The sequence below is a fragment of the Athene cunicularia genome (genome assembly GCF_003259725.1).
Source record: "Athene cunicularia isolate RWA chromosome 7 unlocalized genomic scaffold, athCun1 chr7_part1, whole genome shotgun sequence".
Lineage (NCBI taxonomy): Eukaryota > Metazoa > Chordata > Aves > Strigiformes > Strigidae > Athene > Athene cunicularia.
The window spans coordinates 35,733,720-35,740,774 of record NW_020799107.1 but is presented as its reverse complement, the minus strand read 5'-3'; the positions used below and the strand labels follow the sequence as shown (position 1 = coordinate 35,740,774).

Below are 7,055 nucleotides of genomic sequence, written 5' to 3'. Positions count from 1 at the left end.
GAGGGGTCAGAAGGACGCTTGACCACGGCGGGGCCTGCAGGAGAAGGGCGTCTGCCGGCGTTATCCCCGAACAGCCCCGACACCCTGAAGCCTTCCCCCGCGGGGGTTTGCCGGTGCCTCCCCGGCAGCCCGATCGCCACCGCCCCAGGACTGCCCTGACTCGACTCTCAGAAGCATAGAAAGTGCGAACTGGTGAAGTGGGACCACCGGGTACCTTGAGCCAAAACTCCTGAAGGTCCGTATTTGCGCAGAAAGACCTTCTCCACTGAGCTCAGCTCTGCTGGAAGGTAAACTGGAAGTCTCTAAGCCATATTTTAGCATGAATACAGTCTCCATTGAGTCCGGCTCTACTGGAAAATAAATTAGAAGTATCTGAACTTTAGCAAAACAATATATTCATCAACAGTGACAGATTTGCAGTGACTTTTTCCAGGGATGCAAACTCCCCTCCTCTGTTTTCCTTGTATAAGCTGAATTGTGGGAATGGATACAATAATTTGCGTTGTTTTGCTAATTAACTGATTAAATCCTCTGAAAATAAAACTGTAGGGCTAAGCTTGCTAACAGTCTGCTCTATGACCGAGTTCATCCTGCAGGCACAAGCTTTATCTGAGATCTTAGAGGTGCATCTTTTAGAGTCCCGGTAAAAGCTCTGTGCCACAGCGTTTGCCTTCCTCCACCGGATGAGGGGGGACGCTGGGGACTCCCCCACTGCTCTCCCTATCGACCATCTAAATCGGAAAGCTGCTTCCTCCCCGATGGAGCCAAAGCTCTTCATCCTGCAGGCAGAAGCTTCTCAAAGAGCATGAAGAAATGCCTCCTACGCCCTGAAAGCAGCATAAATCGAAAGTTTGTTCCGCATTAGAAATAATTCACGTCAAATTTTAACAGACTGATTTCTGCTTGGACGGTGATGTCTCCTACTAAACATACCGGGTTAACTAGTGTGATTATATTAGTATAGATGTGGAATTAGTACATCTAAACACTCACTTTGTCAGTGGTATGTACCTTGCTCTTGGAGACCTGCACGTGTCACAGTCTGTCACCCCTGAGCAGAACACCCGGAGCCCGGCTGGGAGCAGCTCCTGCCTTTCTGGGTTGCCAGCGGGCCTCAAGCGAAAGCAGCACGAGCACGCGTTAAGTAAAGCTGCAAAACCACATAATCCTCATTAGAAACCTACTCGGCGGCGAAAACTGAGCAATCCGTTTCTACAGAAATTCTGGAGTGCCGGGAATTTGCATCACTGGATGGAAAAGTAATGCTATAATTGAGAAATGCTCAGAGTAATAATTACTGGAAATGAGCCGTTTATAAAGCTCCCGAGTATGATTTAAGGGAGTAAGATTTTAAGGGAGGTGGCAAGGATGCAGGAGCTTTTACTCCATTACATATTATACAGTCAGTGGAAGATTCTCCCTGCCATCCTCCAGGCCACCAAAAATGAAAAGATGGAACATTTCCATGGAGAGCAGTAAACGCAATTATTTACCAAAAAAATAAATAAAAACACAACCCCTGTGTTCATTTCCCAGCGAGTCATCCGAGCCTTCTAATTACTTTCTACACCATTTTGAGGAAAAACTAAACCCCAGATGGTGGCCTCCAGCGTGGTGCCACCGAAGGGCTCGCTCTGACACAGGCTGGGATGTCATACATACGGGTCACACACACCGCAAAGTTTAGTTCAATTTTATTTTCCACTGTAACGGTTTTCGAATGATACATCATGCAGTCTGCCAGTGTATCCATCCATCTCTGAGAGGATTTTAGAACGAAGATAAAAGACTTATCTCCATGGGATGGGGAAAGGAGGGTTCAGGTCTGCTATCAAGAGTTTAATACGTTTCAGCATCATTTGATGCAATGGCAAAAAATTTCCCCTTGTTACCAGCAAAACGTGTCCACAATTTATTTTTTTTCCTAAATTGAACACTACTGTAAAGATACATAGAGCCCAGAGAATACACATCTGCAGTACACGTTACACACTTTACAAACTAGACATGTATAATTCTACAGAATGCCTCAACCCCCGTGGTTCTCCCACAAGGAAAAGTGGTTCAATGGACAAGATCGTGAGGGCGAGAGAGGACCTGGTGGAGCAGTGTCCATCCTGCACGGCAGCTGCTCTCCCACGCGCCGAGTACAGGCACAGTGAAGACAAAAAATCAAAGCAAGGGGAGATTACGATTATCCTGCCAATTTATTTTTGGATTCCTTCCATCTCCAGCGGAGATGTACTTTGTTCACGTCTACACGAGTTCGCTCTCCTCCAGTAACAGAAACATGATTAGGCCTTTTCCTTTTGCACCTTCATCACCACTCAGTTAAATACCCATTTATTCGACTAAAATAATGTTCAGTTTCAAATTATTTTATTTCCAAGCCTTATTTATAAAAAATTCAGGCAAACATGCATCTTAGTCCATTAGGCTTTACAAAATGAAATTTTAAAATTACTCATAAGGTTCTGTAGGCAGAAATTACTGTAGTAAAGGTTTTTTTGTGACCGACTTTTTCGTTTTCAGCTTATTCAGGATAATCCACTCTCACCCTTCTTGAGTTAAATACAAACTTAAACATGCATCAGCCAAGATCTTCCCAGGTTTAAAATTTTCCTTGCTTTCGAGAAAACTAGTCAATGAAACGTGAACTCAAGGACAAACACAAGATTTCTGAACATATCATTAAGAGAAGCTCAAGTGAGCAGGAAATACTTTTTAATTACTAGCAAAAAGAACAATATGCACTTTAGTTCCACCTGAAGTACGTTTTCCATTTGTGAACAGGAGTTCCACCAAAATCTGTCCCATGCATGACATTTCAGATGTGAAGTTTAATTCGCGCCATACAAATCACAAGCCGAAAAGAAATACAACACAACATTCAAAGAGCAAAGAAAGTAAGATAGCATCAAGTAGTGGAAATAGCAGGAGACAGGTTCTGATCTCTGCAGAGCAGATGTGTGGTTTTCCATTTCTATATATATATAAAATGTGTAAGACTTAAAAATGGTACAAAAGTTGAATATACAATGCGCAATACAAACTTAAGTCGCCTAATTAAAATAGGCTTACAAAACAAGAATCATATATAAAGCAGAGTAAATTCAACTGACAACCAATAATTTCCAATCGAGTAACTATCTTCTGTATTTCTTTTTGACAACTTTAGCCTAAGGCGTCTTTTCAGCACTTCAGTTATAGAAAGTCCTCCTACAGTCTTGATGTAAAAGTTAACTTGGAGAAACTTAAATTATTTTAGCTAGATGAACTGACTGGCTGATCAGCACTAGCACAATTAAGAGATGTCAAAGCTAACTTATTACTCAAGCTGAAGAAAGCTCTCCAAACTCCCATACAGAACTAATGGTGATGCTGTAAGGAACTTAATACTTTTTTTTTTCTTTTTTTTTAAGCTAATGCTGCATCTACAGTATACTTCATACTGAGCTTTGAGTCCGAGAGACAGAACAAAGGTTTTACTACAGTACAAAAATCTCTGACAGCAATTAAGTTTGGTATCTTTTCCAAGACAACTGTTTTAGAACCAAAACAAGAGGATCGTTAGTTCATAGTAGAAATTTCAGCTCTGAACAGCTGATAAGACAGCACAGAGTAGTTCTGAATTAGTAATTTTATTAAAGATTGCATATAGCAAGTTCACAGTTCATTTTTCTGGCAGTGCACATGCACATAAAGAAAGAAAATATAAAACTTTGGAAAATACAAAATAAATTAAATACATGCAATTTTGCAACTTCATTAAATATTTTTAGCAAAATGCTCCCCCAAAATAGTGCAACATTTAAAAAAAACCCATGACAGTTAAATTAAGTCCAACTTACTTTGCAACAACCTAAATAATTTCAGTAGAAAAAAAAATACCTAAAGTCAATTCACAATCTTTCAAAACGCTCTACGTTAACGAAATAGTTCTACATGTACTAACAAACACGTTCGGAAATTTAAAAAAAAAAAGTGTCTCAAATGAAATAAGACCAAAAAAAATAGCGTCTCAAATGAAATAAGAGCAAATGTCTGCAAAACAAAACAAGACCAGAGGGCTCTGCTCGGCCATAGCCTTCCTAGACTCGACGCCTCTTGACGACGTCGCGTTGCGCATCCGCAGGAGGAGGGCATGTGTGCGCAGCACACACGCGGAGGCAGGGAGGAGGAGCAGCAGCTTCTGCCTGCCAGCAGAACCTTCCGGAACCATTCCAGTGCCCTCTCGCTGAGAAGATGGAACGTTTGTCTGGCACGAAAGAGAGATCCAGGAAAGGCAAGCGGTCTCATCCTTACCTCCGCGCGCACGAGCGGACCAGCCGTAGGACGACTCACATGATGTAACTTAAAAAGACATTCTTTTCCCCTTGCTCTTCATCTCCTAACAAACGTATTCCCAAATTTGGTCTGCAAAGGACAGCTCGAGAATACAACTCTCACCTCCTTTGGGACTCTCTCTAGATACATTTTTAAGGTAGGGGCTGGGGGTTTGGGGGGATTTTTTGTTGTTTCTTTAAGGTAGCGTCTGTTCTGGCAGGAGACTGTTCACTCCCGTATCTGAATTCTGGTGCAAACAGATTGGGGCTTGCCGTAGGCATGCGGGAAGGGGAAAGTGGGGGGATGCTTGTTGGTTTTTCCAAGACAAGATTTCCACAGCATTCTGAAAGCCTTCAAAATTTCATAAGAGAACAACGCTTACAAACACATGGCTAGCCATCACACTCCAGGAAAACCCACCACCGTAGGGAGAACTACAAGCAGATCAGATCTTAAATTTAAGATAGGTCACACAGATATATTCATGTAACTACCAAACTTCAAAACCTAGAACTATACTAACAGATTTCTCTGCATCCCGTTTGATCTTTACCAGGTACTGCAATAAAGGTTATTTTATACAGTCCAAAGATTTTATCAGGATATTACAAATGGTTCTTTGGGGAAATTTACTTCTGAAAATGTTAAGCAGTAAAATTAAACCATATAGCAGCACATTTTCATCCCCTAAAAATATAAAATAATATGTATATTATACAGTAAATCAGTCATGACAGAGCACAATCACCTGCCTTTGATGGCACTTGGTCATTGAATAATTAATTCTTTGATGCCAGAAGTCGGGATTTACTTCCAAAAAAGCATCAATCTGAGTGTAGAAGCCCCAACCTAACCAGCGCCAAGGGGTCAAACGCAGTCAGTGAGAGATTCGGAGTGGCAGACTTCCTATTGTTACTTAGATGGTTATGTTAAATACATTGTACAAGTATCTGTAGAAGAGTTGAGCAGGACACTTCTGTACACGTGGAGATCCTACGAAGCTCAAAATACCTGGGACCAGTGCATTGCAGATGGCTGTAGGAAGCGCAGGATGACTAGGATGTGGATCGGGTTGAAGAGGGGAGGAAAAAAGAAACTAGTGACTTAATGACAGTCTTTAACATGCTAAGTGGCATTGACCTGTCAAAAGAGAGCAAGAAAGGTAACGATAATTAGTAGATGTTTGGGATTAGAAAGCAGATACGCAGCGTGGCAAATCAACTGATACCAACACTTCACAGAAACGAGACGCAGAGCAGCCAAACAGCAATGAAACAAGAGTCACATAAAGCACAATTTTAACAATTCATCAGATTAGGGTGTCTGTTACTAAGTCTTGGGAGAGGAATTTTGCCAGATCTATCTTTCAAGTTTCCAGCCCACAACTTGGCACAGTCACAGCAAAACAATTATCTCAATGAGATTCATTCTTAGCCACCTGTAGCATGGTCTTATATCTTGCCCAAATACATCCTTAAACGCTATCTAAAGGTCTAATTTTTTTTTTTCCCCTTTTAGCTCTCTTCTTTTAATGGGATTTTACACTCCACTGGTCAGCACTGGGGTATGCTGAAGAGCAGATGAGTGCATCTCTTATATAACAAGCAAGGAAAGTAACTGCAGTCAAGTTTGAAAACTTATCAAACAAAAGGATGAAGAAACACAAATCGAAAACAATCCTTCTGTTGTGTGTCTCCTGACAGAGAGGTACTTTCCTGATATATATAAAGTACATGTTTACAGAAATATAAAAAATATTTTTATATAATATCCTGATAATATACAATAAAAATTTACTATATAATTTCATGTAACATACATGCACATTATACAAGCACCTTTCTCACTCATTCAATAATTCCATCCAGAAGCAAAGTTCAAGGCACGTTACCAAGTACAAAGGTGATTTAAGGTTGATTATAAAACATTTGAAGTAGAGACTTTTAAAAACTCTTCAGTTTGAATTTTTTCCCCCCACACACTTCTCATTAGCCGTATGGAGAGCACCATGCAAGTAACTGAATGTGCCTAGCACATTTTAAAATTAGCTAATACAAAATCACAAAATGTGTTTTCCTCAATTAAGCATTTTCTTGTATAGTTATTTAAAAAAAAAAAACAACCCATGTCCATATTCAAGATCAAGTTATAAAAATAAAATATCGATGCAACAGTGTTTTTAAATTTACCCTAAATTAACGGTGGGAATTGTGGTTAGCTCCCAATTGTCATCCTTATCAGTACCTTAAAGGAAACCAGGATGGTTATTAATTTATGCATTTTATAGGCTGGATTAACTACAGTCTGGCTAGATTGAACAGTTCTTCATCTTGCTCAAGGATGGGGAGGTGCTGGGAACATACCAGAGACTTTAGGATAAGGGACACACAGACAAGAGCCTGTTTGCACAGCGTATTTCACAAATCCAGATCCCAGGACAAGTTGCTTCAATAATTTCAGTGGGCCGTGACGGAGCATTACTGCAATCATTAGCATGGCTTCACATCCTTCTTCTTTCAAAATGAGGTATCAGACAAGTCTGAGCAAACATTAGAAGGGTAGGAGAGGCAGATAACCAGCTTCCTTCACATCGGAAATAGGAAAGCACACCCATCACCAACACATCTGCGGCCAGTCGCCCTGCCCAAGGCCTCCAGGCAGCGCCGGAGCGTGGCGCTGGGCCGGCCTGCTCACGGGTCTGTGAGTGCAGGAGAGCATCCTCCAGCCTG

At 41.1% G+C, this 7,055-nt stretch overlaps 1 protein-coding gene across 1 annotated transcript in view; it reads right to left on the bottom strand.

The window, feature by feature from the left end:
- Positions 1-1,677: 1,677 nt before the first annotated feature.
- The window catches only part of KIF5C (kinesin family member 5C), a 71,556-nt gene continuing 66,178 nt past the window's right edge, over positions 1,678-7,055 (bottom strand). Inside the window, exon 27 of the mRNA XM_026852532.1 lies at positions 1,678-5,466. The gene's annotated coding sequence lies outside the window, so the exon portion shown is untranslated. The remainder of the gene's footprint in view (positions 5,467-7,055) is intronic.